This window comes from Vulpes vulpes, chromosome 4 (assembly GCF_048418805.1).
Source record: "Vulpes vulpes isolate BD-2025 chromosome 4, VulVul3, whole genome shotgun sequence".
In the NCBI taxonomy this organism is placed as follows: domain Eukaryota; kingdom Metazoa; phylum Chordata; class Mammalia; order Carnivora; family Canidae; genus Vulpes; species Vulpes vulpes.
The window spans coordinates 100,162,489-100,178,744 of record NC_132783.1 but is presented as its reverse complement, the minus strand read 5'-3'; the positions used below and the strand labels follow the sequence as shown (position 1 = coordinate 100,178,744).

The window sequence follows — 16,256 nt, the reverse complement described above, 5'->3', positions numbered from 1 at the left end:
TTCTAGCCATAAGGAAGGCATCTGTATGGGGAAATGTGGAAATGTGTTGGGGGGGGCGAGTGGTGAGTGTCAGGGTGGTGGTGGACCTCATCCAAGTTGATTCCAAACCTGCCTGGACAGGAAGGCTGCCAGTGGTGCAAATACCATCTTGCAGAAGTCTTTTCAACATTAATATGCAGGGACCCAGGGACACCTGGGTGGCTCAGTGGTTGAGTGTCTGCCTTTGGCTCAGGGAGTGATCCCAGGGTCCTGGGATCAAGTCCTGCATCAGGTTCTCCATGAGGAGCCTGCTTCTCCCTCTGCTTATGTCCTTGCCTCTCTCTCAGTCTCTCTCATGAATAAAAAAATAAAATCTTTAAAACAACAACAAAAAATGCTCAGTGACCCAAAAAGTTGTTTCTGAAGCCATAAGGTTTTGAGAACATGGCTCTGAGAAGGGAAGCAGCATGCAAGGGCGTATTTATTCTCACAGACTCAAGAAAGAACCAGCAATCCAAACAATTTGTTCTGGAAGAGTAGCATCTCCCAGTTCCCACCCCTATCCTAGAAGGCTCATGCGTCCATTTGTAAGTCAGTACATGTCTCTGTGAACATGCTGCTCTATGGCATGCCTGCCCATGCACCCAAGGACCCGTGAGGCCACGGCTGCCATGTGGACATCATGTCACATGGGCAGCTGCTTCTTAGACCAAGAGTGAAGGGAGAAAGTCCTACCTTAGAGACCCACGCCAGACTGTAGTGTCGCTTAAGAGACTCCCATGTCCTGGAGGTCTGCATGCAGGATGGCATACAAGAACCCAGACTCCAGCCTGAGCCATAGTCAAGGAGAAGAGAAGTGGCACGGCAGAGAAAACACCATGTGAGCAGCATGGAGCAGTGGTGGAGAGAGCACTGAGTGAAGAGCCAGGCTGCCAGCTCCTCCAGTCCCTGGCCAGTGACGTCCAACAGGTGCCTTCCTTCCCCTGGGCCTCCACCATCTGCAGAGACAGATCCCACTGGACAACTGGCTCAAAGCTATCACCCTGCCTGCACATCCCTCCAGTTTGGGGCCTGCTTAGTCATCAGGATTCTGGTGGGCCTGAGCTGGAGCTGTGATCAAAGCCATGTATATGCAGGAAATGGGGATTCTAGAAACCAAAGAAGGGTGCCCCAGAGGTCCCCCACCAATGGAACTGGCAGCAGATGCCGGCCTAAGCTTCTGGGAAGTAGGCAGGCCAAGCAAAGGATAGGAGGTAGTGTTAGCCAACAGTAAGTAAGCGCTTGCTGTATACCAGGTAATGCTCAATGTTTAAAGTAGAGTCACTCCTCTTCTGCACAGTCAGGCTGTGGGTGAATTTTATAGAGAAATTGAGACACAGAGCGTTTAAGGTAAGCTCATGCAGCAGCTGCTGAAGGGAGAAGCCTGGGTTTGGACCCAGCTGACCTGGTGCCAGCATCTGCACTCCTCATGTGTCACTGCTGGTTTTCTTGCCACTGTTGGGATGGGTCCAGAGCCATCACCCAGAATAAGCATTTGGGCCCCAGAGCATCCACCTGTAGTGGTAGCTGGCTGGCTCAGTCCAGTTCAGAGGCCAGGAGCAGGACAGTCACTTGCAGCTGTGGCAATCCAATAACTCAAACCAAGGCAGAAGTGATAAATTGGGGGTGGGGGGTACCTCTCATCCTTTTCTCCTGGTGAGGGAAGAGCTGTCAGGATCATTGCAGGGTTGAGTCCGCCATCCCAAAACCATCTAATTGAAACCTCCTCACTGAGCCACACTTCCCATCATGCAGAGGAGCTGCCCCACGTGTCTCCTTTATCTTTGTTTGTGAAGAGGCTTCTCCCCTGTTACCCTGCTCCCCCCACTGCACCCCGCCCCACCACCTCCTGCTGGAATGGACAATCATGGATTTTCGAAACGTGATAAATCTGGAAGATGAATGTATTCATGAGCCCATAAAGGGGTCATGAATCACTGGCCCCAATTACTGCCTTCAATCCTGACAAGATGAATTCCCTCAAGCAGATTCTCCTTGTCAGACAGACACGGGAGGCAGTGCCACTACGAATCTTGGGCCACAGATAACATCATTATTCCACACCAGGCTGGTTTCAGTTTCCCAAGCCGCCTCCACTTAATTTGTGGCTCACTTCCGATGCTGAAGAGAAATAAAAGTAAAATTATATATGTGTGTGTGTATGTGTGTGTGTGTGTGTGTGTGTGTGTGTATAAAATATGTGAAAGAAAAGAGAGGAAGACAAAATGGGGAAGCTTTCATGCCAAATGGAAAGGAGACAAGATAAATGTTCTGAATCTGATTTCAAAAACTGTTTGAAAACCCTGTCCGGAATTGTCAGAAACAGCCCTGGCGTCCCCAGGAAATGTATCGTTGCCAAAGCCCTGTGCCGCTGAACTCTGCGGCCCCCATCCTGCCTCCTGGTGACTTGTTTAGAACTACTTCAAATCAGAACAAATCACAGCCAACTTCACTCTCTCTCCAGCCCCTCAATCACTCGTAATCAGACCATGTATTTTAGCAACAAAATCTTCCCTGGCTGAGCAGCTCATTCATCTGCCTTCTGCAAGCTCAACACCCTTTGAATGGGAGATGAGGGAAAGCCACCTGCTTCTCTGGCAGCCAGGGAAGCTGGGAGGAGGGAGGGAATGCCAGTCCTCCCCCTGCCTGCTAGATGGCCAGAGGGAGCCCAGACCCACAGGACCTGCAGGAGAGGAGGCAACCCAGCAGAGGGATGCGGAAGGTTGGGGAGTCATCTGACTCCACATTTGGTGAACACCTGCCAAGCGCCAGACACCATGCATGGTCTCTGGGTTCAGGCTTTGTCAGTGCTCTTTTCTACCCGTGTGACCCCAGACACATCACCTAGTCCTGTGAGTATGGAAGCAAACCCCCAGAATCCATGCACAGAAAAAGCAGAAAATCAGGACTCAGACCAGTTTGATTTCTCACTCCAAGTCTTGGGAAGCAAGTCATTTCTCTAAGCCTTATTTTCCTAATCTGTAAAATGGGGACAGTAATGCCTCCTTGGCCTCTCTCACGGGGTTTTGTGAGGATCAAAGAAGCAAGAGAGAGGAACACACTCAGAGTCCTGCAAGTGAATGGTAGAGGCATTATTTAAGCATTGGGAACCTTGAACAAACCCCCATACCCTCTGCTCCATCGAGCTCATCTGACTAAAAGTGTGCACACTAGGAGCTGGGGCAGGGCCTGTTGCCAGGAACACCCACAGCTGAGAAGGAGGAGGCTTGGAAGATTGCACAAGAGGAGATCTCTATCTTGCACAGACAGGGAAGGCCTGGGAGGTGCCAAGGGGGCCCCTTCACACTTTCCTCCACAGGAAGAGGGGGCTGTCCTGCCTTACATGGGCCCAGTGTACAAAAGTCAACAGAGGCCATGCAGGGTGGAAGCCTTCCTGCCATTGCAGATTCCTAAACTGAAACAGATATGGAGAGTGCAGACAAGCCCCGAAGCACATCTGACATGCCCCCGCCAGGACCCCCACCGGCAGGGTGAAAGAGAAAGGGGAGCCGGAGGGGAAGACAGAACAGAGATCATAAGGCTGAGGTCCCTGACCCTAAGTAAGGCTGTTTCTAGATCCCATAGGTGTACACAAGGGTGCCTTAGGGTCAGGGACATTCTCTTAGTCAGAACCAGAGGCTTGAAGAGCACTAGAGCACATGCCAGACAAAGGGGACTCACTTCTCCTTCCTCTAGCAAATGTTGCTTCTAAAAATTTGACATCAGTTTATGAGTGACGGTGGGAAAAGCAATTAAAATGAGTTAATACAGTTCCAGGCATACAATAAATACCTAATACCTAGCTATCATGGTTACACCGGAGGGGAAGATTGTGGCACCACACAGTGCATTCATCTTTGACCTGTGGCCTCTCACCCAGACACCACTCAGCAGGCTGTTTCCTCCCTCCTGGAATCTCATGCAACATAATGGTGGCATCTGCTTCATTTTCTGACTTCTCAAATGATACCAGGGCAGCTAAGGTCTTACCACTGCCCACCTCTTCAGAGTTATAGGTCCTTTATCTCATGTAATGAGTCTCCTATCACTGGACACAATCAAGTAGAGCCTTCCTGGTTATAGGTGGAGGAGGAGGCAGTGGCCAAGGGGAGCTCAGAGGCGCCCTGTCATGGCAGGATTCCATGATGCTCAGGACTGTGGGGTGGACATGGGTGTGTGATGGGTCTGGGAACAAGGGAGCCAGAAGTCAGAACACTGTGAATGGGGAAAGGAAGAGAAACCGGAGAACCCAGAAAGCCAAGCTGATGATTTTAACCTAAATATCTTCTCCTTCCTTTCCTCCTTTTCTGTAGCACTGACCTGAGTTATTTGAATGAGGACAGACAGAGGGCTTAATCAACGGTACTTACTGAATGGAAATAGAACAGCACTTCCCCACGTTTAAAACCATTCACTCTCTTTCCACCACCTACACCCTTCAGGAGAAAATGAGGGCTCTTTAACTTGGTACTCAAGATCCTCATCAATCCTGAGCTAACATTTATTGAGAGTATATGTGTGATAGACACTCTTATAGGTACCAACTCATTTAATCCTTATAAGAAAAACCCTATGGGGTGGGTACTTCTATTGTCACCACTTCACATAAAGGAACCGAAGCCCAGAGAAGTCAATTAACTTGCTCAGGGTCACACAGCTAGTTAGCGATAGAGCTGGGACTTGAACTTGGGGTCAGTAGTCCTTGCACTGCTGTTCTTAACTCATACTTTAGTCAGCCTGGCCTTGGCCGGCCTCTCTAGCCTCACCTTAACTTGCTCACCACCTGGAACTCCTGGCCAAGGCTACAGGAAATGACCTATGTTTCCTGAGTATATCATGCTGTACTTTGCACAGGCTGTTCCCTCTCCCAAATCCCCTTTTCCCCACCCAAATCCTACTTGTTCTTTAAGATACAAAGTAAGGTCCCCCTATTCTTGGGAGCTATGTTTGAGCTCTGTGCACCCATGCTCATTCCCTTGCTACTCATCTCCCCCAGCTTGGTCAGACACCTCAGACCACTCTTCTCACACTGCCCTCCAACTGAGGACTTCCTTGTCATCTTCTGGAACATGTCCCCTTCTTTGCTGTCCCCCAAGGCCCTAGCTCAATGCCTTGCATTCAGTAGGCACGTACTATTTTCAGGGGCAGGGCAGAAAATGGTTAGAGCTGAGGCTCTAGAAACAAAAAGGGCCTGATACAAATTTCCAGTCTGCCATTTGTTAGCTGTGCGACCCTGGGCAAGTCAGCCAGCTGTTTGGAGCCTCTGTTTCCCCTTCTGCAAACTTGATTTAATAGTAACTAGGATCCACCTTCGAGGTCCTTGAGCTGATTCATCGAGATAGCTCATATAAATTAATTAGTGCGGTGCCCAGCATGCAATGAGCAGATGGCCAATCAATGTTTGGAAACAATGCACCTCCAAACTGGGCTGGAATCAGACAGACTTAATTTTGAATCTGAGCTCCACCACTTACCATCTTTATGACCTTGGACAAGTCAACGACTTTGATCTGTTTCCCATCTAGAAAGCAGGCTTACTGTTAGGGCTCAATTCAGAAGACTGTTGTGAGGATAAATGCCTAACATGGTACCTGGCCCACAACCAGTGCACAGTCAAGTGTTCCTTACCATTATTTAAGTGTGTGTTTATTGAATTAAGCCTGCCATAAACTTGGTGATGGGTACACGCCTTTATGTATAGGGACATGAGGTTTCAAAGGGAGGCTGGCCTGGACCAACCCAGAGTGAGACTGTGGGGTCAGACTTCCGGCTGCAGGTGTTGAAGGGGAAGAGGGCTCTATGAGGATGGCAGGAGGGCGTAGAGCTGCCTGGACAAGACGGAGCCACCGTTCACCGGGACTTGTGGTTTTACCTATCCCAAGACATGATCCCAGGTCTCCTGTGGTGCTTCTGGGAGGACATGTGGGCAAGGCATAGAGTATAGACCAGAGACCAGTTAGCCCTGATATAAGCTCAGGTTCTGTCTCTGTGTGGCCTTGGGAGGTTATATGCCTCAACTTTAAAACAGGGTTGTAGGGACGTCTGGGTGACTCAGTCCGTTTAGCATCTGACTCTTGATTTCGGCTCAGGTCATGATCTCAGCGTCATGAGATTGAGCCCCGAATCATGCTCCGTGCTCAGCTCGCAGTCTGCTTGAGACTCTCTCCATCTCCCCCTGCCCCTCCCCAGCTTTTTTAAGTAATTAAATAATTAATTAAATCTTTTACAATCTTTTACCTTGGATTATAAATGCAATACCAATGCTACAGGTCATTGCAAAGAGTGCACCTGCCCTTGCCAGGTCCAAGACACCTTGTAGGTATTTGATAAGTGTCTGTTCCTGTCCTCTCTCTCCAGAGAAGTCCTGTTCCAGTTCATATGCTAGGGCCATGGGCTGGGCTGCAGCGCCTTTTAAATATACCAGCTCCAGGTTTGGAGCTAATGGGGCACGTGGTAGGGACAGCTGGGAGTCACAGCGTTGTGGTGGAGAATATGGCTTCATGAAAATAACATTTGGAAGTGATTATGGGAGCAATGGATCAGAACCACAGTCAGTTGCCAGCCATCCCCAGAGACAGAAGAAGAGATGGAGGCAAATGGGGGATCCTTGCCTGGAGCTGGATAGAGCACCCCCTGAAACTTCACACTGGCCTGCCTTTGCCCTGCCCTCAAGCTTCATCACACCTTCTCTTGGGATGAAGCAGTTTATCCACTCAGGGCTTCTCTGAGTTCTTAATCCCAATAGGACACAAGTTGTTTTACAAAATCATACAATATGAAAGAACATGGAACAAAATCCTGAAATCTGGGGGCAGGGACGGGAGATAACCACAAGGACGTCAGCAATGGAGACAGCAGGAGGAAAAGCTCATTCCACCTCAACAATTCCAGCAGACACCTGCTCCCTGTTCCCGGCCCTGTGCTGGGTGCTGTGGACCAGAACGGACCCGACCTAGCTCCTGTGCTCAGGTGCGGAGAAGGCATTGGAACGTGGGCTTTGCACTGTGGAGGAGGCATCACAGCGCAGAAGGGATCCTCGGTGCAGCTTTCAGACATGAGGAAAGACATCCTTGAAGAGCTGGAGGTTGTCTGGCCTCTAGCCTGGGCCTCAACCCTGATAGAGGGCAGTGAATCAGGCAGTAGGGGGGCAGAAGGTGCTGCCGACACTGAGAGGGTTCTGGGAAGATGAAGCTGAGGTCAGTCTCACCCTGCACCACACACAAATAGTTCTGTGGTGCATTTAATTCCCAGGACTCTGACAGTTTACTATCAGATCCTGCACAAGGCCTGGGTATCCTTGGCTTTTAAGGCCAGCCCATCGACAGATACTTACCACGGGGCCCCGTGCCCTGGCACTGGTCCAGGCCTGCAGAAGTGGCCGTTGCCACCTGGCCTCACAGCTCTCCACCTCAGCCACAGGGGCTCTCAGACTAGACACGGCTGCATTCAAACCCCACAGCTGAGCGTGGTACTCAGAGAGACGCTAACAGCCTCATCACCGGCTGTTTGGGAGGACGAGAGGGGCTCCTGGCTCACTTCCTGGCTGTAGCAGAGGCTAGTAAGTGGCAGTCCAAAAAACCCCCAGTGTGGGAGGGAAATCTGGAGGCTGAGTACCAACTCTCTGCCGTGTGGGCTGTGATGCCTGGAGCGGGTGATAGAACAGTGACCTCGGTCCCTCTGCTGGCTCCTTGGTTCAGTAGTGGGCATAAGTAGGGGTGCTCACTGGAAGCCTGACAACCAGGGCTGTGGTTTCCAGGAGCCCCGGACAGTGTCAGGCCTGCAGGATCAGAACAGTGGCCATTCTCGCACCGCCTCTCAGTGCTAGCCAGCACAGCAGGCTTTTCCCATAGCATCCCATTAAGCCGCCCACAGCACAGGCAGCCAGATCTTAATATTTACACTGACCTGATGAGCAAACGGGACTCAGCGAGGAGGACTTTCCCAAGGGCATGTGGCTAAGTGCCAGTTCTGGGCTGCAAACCCCAAGCTTCCTGATTCCACAGTGGGTAGTCTCAGTGTTCCGCACTCGGTCCCACAGCTCTCCTCTCCTGCCCCCAGAGTGAGCCAGTCAGGATGGCATCTCCGCAAGAGGTATCTCAGATGTCCCCGGTATGATTAGCTCCTGTCGGGGCAGGGCTGGGACCCCCGCCCAGCTGCAGCTGAGGTACCCAGCAAGGCAGTGGGCTGCAAGAGAGGAGTTCTTCCCGCCCCCGACCTGTTCCAGGACATCTTTTGAGCGGATGATGTGTGGATGAGGCCCCTTGATAAGGACCAAATCCCCTCTCGTTGCTTGGCAACCCAGCTTACAAGTCATAGCAGGAAAGTAATTTACAGGAATTCAAAGTGTCGCTGGAGGTTCTGCTGAGCCGAACTGGTGCAAAGAGGAGCCGCAATGATCCAGATCACACCTTTGGTGGGAAGGAGAGGAGGAAGGAAATGCTTCCACTTTCCTTACCCCTACAGTTGAGGGCCCTGAACTAGGTTCATTGATCATTTTCCATTAATTTATTTACTGAATCAAAGACATTGAACCCCCACCATGTGGCAGGTCCTGTGCTGGGAACCAGGCACACAGTGACAGATGAGACTGATGCCATATCTGGATGCACAGACCTCACAGAGACAGACAAGTACAGAGAGCATTGCAACACGTGGGCCACGACAGGAAATGCATGGGGCTCTGGGTGGGAGCCTCAGGGAGGCCAAGAGGTACAAATATGGGCATGAGAGGGCAGGGCTCATGCAGGTGACCAGCTAGCCAGAGGACAGAGGGTGTCCCAGCGAGGGGCCAGAGTGAGCAAGGGCATGGGGTGGGAGAGCCTGGCACTCTCAAGAATCCCATGTGGTTGGGAAAGGGCTCCTGCTGGGGCTGCAAAATAAGTGGAGCCTCGACCAGACAGAGCCTTGAGTGCCAAGAAAAGCATCTGGCCTTTAGTATAGTCCCACAGCTGTTGCTGACAGGCAGGGGGATGGAGCATGAAATCTGTGTTTCAGGACAACCACTCACTCTGGCTTTATTTTTACTATTGGAGGGTAGACTGGAGGAGAAATGAGAGGTTGGAGGAAAAAGACTGGGGACAGGGAAGCCCGTTGGGAAATTGCTAAAGAAAATTGCTAATGGCAAGAGTTGATGAGTTCTGAACTAAGGAGGAGAGAAAGGGACAAATTCAAGAGGTGGTAGGAAGTAAAATCAGCCCAGGTGATTTACCAGTGTTGGGAATGTTGGACTGGAGGGGCCTTGAACGTGGCTGCTTGACCAGCAGATGGCACCAGTTAAGAGAGCCGGAAGGGTAGGATGAAGGCCAGATGTGATTTTAGGGATGTTTCCTCAGCTCCTATTCATGGGGATTCGTTGGGTTGCCAGCGACAGAAAATCAACTGGAATGCAATTGGGGAACATATTGAGTCATGAGATTTAGGAAAGATGGGATGGGGTGTAATGGAACCTTCGTAGCCTTGTCTCATGCCGAAGCCCATGGGTAGCAGTTTATGTTGGACACAGTGTAATGGAGTGGATCTGGAGCAGCAGAAGAAGGAAACAGCAGACACCACACTGAGCTGAGCAGGATATGCAGGATCCTTGGCACCAGAGCCCATCTTGATCTTCACTGTAGCTCCTGTCACACTGTAGGGAGAGAAGCCAAAGGACAGTTGGGAACGGCAAGGCTTTGTGCAAACGTGGGCTGTGTGGTTCCCAAGAAGCCTGACAGGTGAGGAGTCAGGATGAAGAAGTGGAAGCCACAGAAAAGTAATGTTCTCTGCTCATTCATTCCAGTACTTTTTGGAAGTTGGAGACCCCCCCTTCATGAGCTAACTGGGGGAGCTTTTCCCGCAGGGCAGCTCAGGCATATCCCAGATCTGCCCTTCCCTGACTTCGTCTCCCATGCAGCTGGAATGACTGAGAACTGCACCAAGACAGATTCAGCCCCCGGGGAGAGGACCAGCTAATGCATGCATCCACATATATCACAGCTTAAGAAGGGCTGCAAACAGCTTCTTGGCAGAAAAACAAGGGGCCATTTGCATTGGCTGCCTGCAGTGCCTCTTTCCTGAGCAGATCCAGTTATCTGAGCCACTGAGTCCCCATGTCTCCCTCCTAGGGTGCAGCGTGGCACAGCGGTTAGAGACATGGGTTTTCTTCTCGGCTCTGTGTCAGTGGGCAGCGTGGAGTGAGCTCGCCTCTCTGAGCCTCGGTTCTGCCCTTGTAGACCGAGGTGAACTACCTCGGCGGTGGGAGGTATCCTCTATCCTCTGTCTTGTCTCCATGCATCCTGGTCTCTGCGTGCTCATGACCACAGCAGGTCCTGGAGCCCTTCTGCCCTGTTCTTCCTCAGGATCATTAAGCATCTGCTCCTATTTCTTTGTTTCCTTGTTATTTCCCAGTGACAATTTCTATGGCACGTAGGGGAAGAATCCGATAGACCCAGCCTATCTTTATTTTTTTTTTATTGTGTCAAAATATGCATAACCTAAAATTCACTATTTTCAAGTGTATAATTCAGTGGCATTAATGTTCACAATGTTGTGCCGCCGTCACCATTGTCTAGTTCCCACACTGTGTCATCACCCCAAATGAAAACCCCGTACCCATTAAGTACCCCGTCTCCCAGCCCCTGGCAACCACCAGTCTGCTTTTTGTCTTTGAGGATTTGCCTGCTTGGGATATTTCACATTAGTGGAGTAATACAATATGTGGCCTTTGGTGTCTGACTTCTTTCACTTGGTATCATGTTTTCAAGAGTCATCCATGGTGCACATTCATTGGTGCCTCGTTCCTTCTTATACCCCATTGTATGGATAGACCACATTTCATTCATTCAGCAATTAATGGACATCTGGAATTTTCCACTTTCTAGCTGTTGTGAATAGTGCCCCTATGAACATTCATTTACAAGTTTTGGTTTGAACACCTGTTTCCAATTCTTTTGCGTATATACCTACAAGTGGAATTGCTGGCTCCCAGTAGTGTATTTAACTGACTAAGGAACTACCAAACCACCTTCCACAGCAGCTGCATCATTTTACGTTCCCACCAGCAATGTACAAGGGCTCTAATATCTAATATCTCCACATCCTTGTCAACACTTGCTATTCTCCTTTGAAAAAAAAAAAAACAAAAACCTCGACAGGCAGTGATTTCTCCCAAACCTATGAAATGCTGATCGTGTTTGCTGGCCAATCAGTTTGCCAGGAACAGAAGTAAGGGAGAAGCCTGGAGCTCCATGGCCTAAACTTGGCCATCTCAGACTTTTCTCTTTCTTCTGGGGCTGTGGGTTTGGCAGTTTGGGGATCTGGGCCTGGCAGGCCATGTGACATGTGTAGTACACATGCATGACCTCAGTCCTCAACACAACCCTTATTCAAGTGAATAAGTGTTACCTCACCAGCCTATGTTGGTGGGGCCACTGTCCTGACCAGTATTCCAGTGTCCCTGGCTTGTACTCTCACTTGTTCTTTGCAGAACCTTAGCCACAAATGCGGCATCAGCTCTTTCTTTCTCCTGCTGCTCTGGTTTCTCTCCCTGAAACAGTGCTTTGTCTGAGAAATTGCCCCCTCCCGCCAGGCAGTGCCCATGGCTGGGGCCAGATGCCACCATGCTGCCCACTCACTGTCCAGCTGCTCCTGTGAGCTCCGTTCCCCTACGGTGTGTTCTCTCAAAGGAAAGGCCTCAGGTCTCCTGGCCAAGGCCCATGGAGGACCCACGCCTGGTTCACAAGTGTGCCCAGACATGGCCGGACATGCTCGATTTTCCACTTCGATTCTCAACAGGACGTCTCTCCTCTGGCTCTCCCCTGGGTCCTGAAAGACTAAGGGTGTGGCCCTGGAGTTGGACTGCAGTTGTTTGGATCGATCCACTTACCAACCACAGTCACTTTCTGAGAGCTCCTGTTTTTAGCCTCTGTACTTCCATTGTCTCATGGATGGAATGGTGGTAACAATTCCTAATTCATAGTTAGTCCTTATAAAAGGCTTAGAATAATGCCTGACCCACAGTAGGTGCTCAGTTAACCTAAAAATCATTATCTAATATAAACAATCATTGAGGGATGATTATATACCAAACCCAGGACTGGGGCCTGCTCCTATTTTTGCAATGACCATATCCAACCACCACTTAGTAGATGAGGTCATGAGGCACCAGCAGTGAGGGGAGGAGCCAAGAGGAGGACTCTGGATTTGTCTGACCATAAAGTCTGTGCTCATTCCACTCACAGCCAAAAAAAAAATGCAGTGTCTTCTTACATAAGGTTGAGCCCCACCTCCTGGGTGCTCTGTTTCAAGGAATGTGCTTTTTGCCTGAGGATGGCAGTGGATGATCTGCTCAGGACACTCCCAGGTCACAGAAGAATTGTAGAGAGATAAGGTGAAGGTTGTAGCTGAGTGAAGACCAAGGTCTCTAACGCAGAGTCTGGGTAATTTGCAGCTATATCCTACTCAATGTGAATTATTTTCCTCACCCCCCACAAAATTTTCACTAAAATCTACACAGTTTGCCAATGCTTTTAGAATTGAATTTGTGGGGATCCCTGGGTGGCACAGTGGTTTAACGCCTGCCTTTAGCCCAGGGTGCGATCCTGGAGACCTGGAATCGAATCCCACGTCGGGCTCCCGGTGCATGGAGCCTGCTTCTCCCTCTGCCTGTGTCTCTGCCTCTCTCTCTCTCTCTCTCTCTCTCTCTCTCTCTCTCTCTGACTATCATAAATAAATAAAAATTTTTAAAAAAAAGATTTAGAATTGAATTTGTGTATGTGCGGGAGGTATGTTTCCAGTGGCTGCTATAACAAATAACTACACATTAGGTGGGCTGAAAACAACAGTAATGGATTCTCTTGCCATTTAGGAGGTCAGAAATCTGAAATCAGTACCCCTGGACTGAAGTCCAGGTGTGATCATGGCCCCATGCCCTCCAAAGACTATAGGGGAGATCTGTTCCTTGCCTGTCCCAGCTTCTGATGGCTTCCAATGTTCCTTGGCTTGTGGCCACATCCCTCTAATGTTTGCCTCCTCAGCCACATTGCCTCCTCCTCTTCTGAATGTGTCAAAGCTCTCTCTGCCTTACTCCTGTAAGGATACCTGGGATTTCACTTTGGGCCCACCTGGATAGTCCTAGGTGGTGTCCCATCTCAATATCCTTAACTTTGTCGCATCTGCAAAGTTTTTGCTGTACCAGGGAACATTCACAGGTTCCAGGGATTAGGATGTAGACATCTCAAGGATCATTATTCAGCCTACTATAGGGAGGATGGAATGAAGGAGAATGGCCTCAAGGCAGGTGTGAAGCTGGAAGCCAGGCTGTCTGAAGCAGCTGGTTCCCACTTAGGTCAGACACAGAATCACACTACCCCTGGCAAATGGCAGTACTAGGGCTAGAACTGGGTCTCCTGAACCCAGGTCCGACGCTCTCTCCCACTACAATACAACACATTACTCTCAACTCTTGTTCCACTGGGTCTTCCATGGTAATGGCCCCTGATTTAGGGCCTGTCTGAGTGACCTAGATACTATCTGGAAGGTTTTCACCTGAAGGCCTGTGCTAGGGCCTACAGAGTGGTGACATGGAAAGCATGGGCACCAAACCTTGACAGAGTCCTGTTTGACACATACCTCATATCCTACCCCCTCCTCCAGCCTCCCACTGCTGTCACCCAGGCCCCAGGCTCTCCTGGGAATGAGGAGCATTAATGTCATTTCAGATAAGACCCTCTTTCATCCAGCTGTCATCAGTGTTGATAAGCAAACCCAAGAGAAGCCTCAAGTGAGGTGAAGGGGAAGGGGCATGCATCCAGTTGAACCTGAGTTAGCACATCCGTGGAATTACATATCATAGTCACGTGAGGATTCTTGCTGAAGTTAGATGACATCAGTGATGTGACCTCTGCTTCTCCAAGCCTCAGTTTACTCACCCATAAGAGGGGACAACTATGTCTACCTGATTGATTCATAATGAAGATGAAGTTGGCGTGAAGGTGATTAGTTAGGTGACCACCCTTAGTTCAGGGAAATGACAGTCACAGGGCCATATGACTCCTTCTGCACTTTGCAGAGTCTTTTCTGCTAGAGGAAAAATTGAAAACCCAGGATTAAGATGCTCATTGGAAGCATGATCCCCTGTGGAGGTAAGGAGGGGGACTCCTCTGGCTGAGAGTCACGGATCTGTCTGCCTGGGTTCTGTGCTTTCACCATTACCTTTCTTCACCCTCCCACAGCCTGCTTCCTTCCAGTGTGGCAGCAGGAGAATAGGGCCTCACAGTACTCCCCACAGTGTCGTGCTCTGGGCAGGAGAAGTTGATCACCGTGGCGAACGTTCTCTGTGTCTCCTACAGAACCATACGCAGCAAAGACCAGAAAAGAGAAAGCTTCTTATCACACAGAACAAGAAAGTTCTCCCTTTCTTCCTTCCAGTCACATGGGAGAGTCAACAGAGAGCACTGACAGCCACCAGGCTATTTTTTTCCCTGATTATAATTATAATAATCACTTCCATTTATCGAGCTGTCTGTATGAGGCACCGTGCTAAGCACTTCATTGCATGTGTTACTGCACCCTGTCTCTCTGAAGGGCTTAGGAAGCAGAAGTTATTATTTTACAGATGAGGAAACTGATGCATAAAGAGATTGAATTTGAATCCCTTGTCAGCCTGAGGCTCCAATCTAAGCTCAGCCCTTTCAGTGAAACTTTCGATTGAAACTATTTTTTTGTGCATTTCAGGAGGTTTTTGGTGATGGGTATAGACATACAGTTGAACAAAATTTTTGTTAATGCTAGTTTACTCATTTATGTGAGTGAGGGAATGGACAAATGGACAGATGCAAACATCCAGCTGTCATCTGGATAAAGATAAAAGGAAGCTGGGCACAGAGTTAGAATGGAAAATGCATGAACTGTTGCTGGAGTGGCTCCTGACTTGGCCACTTGGCTGTGAACTTCCTTGCTGCCCTAGCAAAGATGGAAACAAGATCTGTTATGCGAATCCTCCACAACAGTGGTTCTCAGCATATGGTCCCCAGGCTAGTAACCTCAGCATCACCTGAGAACTTGTGAGATGCACAAATTCTCATGCCCCAGCCCAGAATTTTGGGGTGAGGTCCAGCCATGTGTGTGTGTGTGTGTGTGTGTGTTTTTTTTTTTTTAAAAAGAAGGTCCTTGTGTGTTTTAACAAGCTCTCCAGGTGATGGTGATACACATTCCAGTCTGGGAACCACTTACCTTAGAATGAGAACATACTAGCTCCTGACATATATGTCTAGGAGAGATTTCTCCCACACCCTTGTGTTGCAGCGAGCAATTATTTTCACTAAATCCCTATCATACAAACCATCATGAGCTTGGAAGAGCTGTTTCCTTAAGTGTCCCCTCAGCATAGACCCGTGGAGCCTTATGAAGGCACAGTTCAATGAAAGCAGCACCAGAGGGCCCAAGCAGTACCTCCAGACACACAGGATGATGGTCGGGCTTCCTACTCTTGCACAGCTCAGAAGCCTGGCGAGCTTCCTTGCTTAGCTGATAAGAGCCAAGACTCTGGAGCCAGGCTGACCTGGATTTGAATCCTGGTTATGCCTTTCATTAACTGAGTGACCTTGGCCAGTTTCCTGAATTCCCTCTCTATGCTTCAGTTTCTTCATGTGTAAAGTGAAAATATTGTACCTATTCTATAGAATTGTTCTAAAAATTTAATAGGCTAATGGGCAATGTGTTTAATATGGCTACTAATATACTTTACAAATGGCCCAATGATTATAAACTGATGGAGTGTATCTCTTATAGGTGACTGTGCAAGCCACCAGCCTATATCCATGTCTCTTGCCCTGGAGGACTAGTCTAGAGATGCGTACTTCAAACTTCGTGAGCTCTTAGCATGAGCAGGGTTCTTTCACACGTCATCCCCTTTCATCTTTTCAGTGGCTCTGCACTCTGTCACTGCCCATTCTCTGTGCCAGATAAGTCAAGTCCCCCAAATGAGCTGACTTTTCTAAAGTCATGCAGGTAAGAAATGCTATAGGCAGGACTTGATTCCAGATCTGTGGCTCAACAGTTCAACTCAGATTCATTAGTCATTTCTTGATAATGTGCTCTCTCCGGCTCCCTAGATTATGAGAGAGATGGTTCTCAGCCCCACTCAGAGTGGGGAAGGGAGGCAGCTTTCAGCATGCCAGCAGGGCTGGGCATCTGAGCTCATCTGGTTGAAACCCCTGATTCACGGTTGTGAAAGTCCAGGTGCTGAGAGGGGCTTCACTTGC

The 16,256-nt window shown here is 49.4% G+C and overlaps 1 protein-coding gene and 1 long non-coding RNA gene across 5 annotated transcripts in view; one reads left to right on the top strand and one right to left on the bottom strand.

Annotated features, from left to right (window-relative positions):
• The window catches only part of KCNIP1 (potassium voltage-gated channel interacting protein 1), a 337,549-nt gene that overhangs the window by 211,761 nt on the left and 109,532 nt on the right, over window positions 1-16,256 (top strand). The window lies entirely within an intron of this gene.
• Window positions 8,509-16,256, bottom strand: part of LOC140598651 (uncharacterized) — a 128,382-nt gene continuing 120,634 nt past the window's right edge. Inside the window, exon 6 of the long non-coding RNA XR_012001186.1 lies at window positions 8,509-9,643. This is a non-coding gene — a long non-coding RNA (uncharacterized lncRNA). The remainder of the gene's footprint in view (window positions 9,644-16,256) is intronic.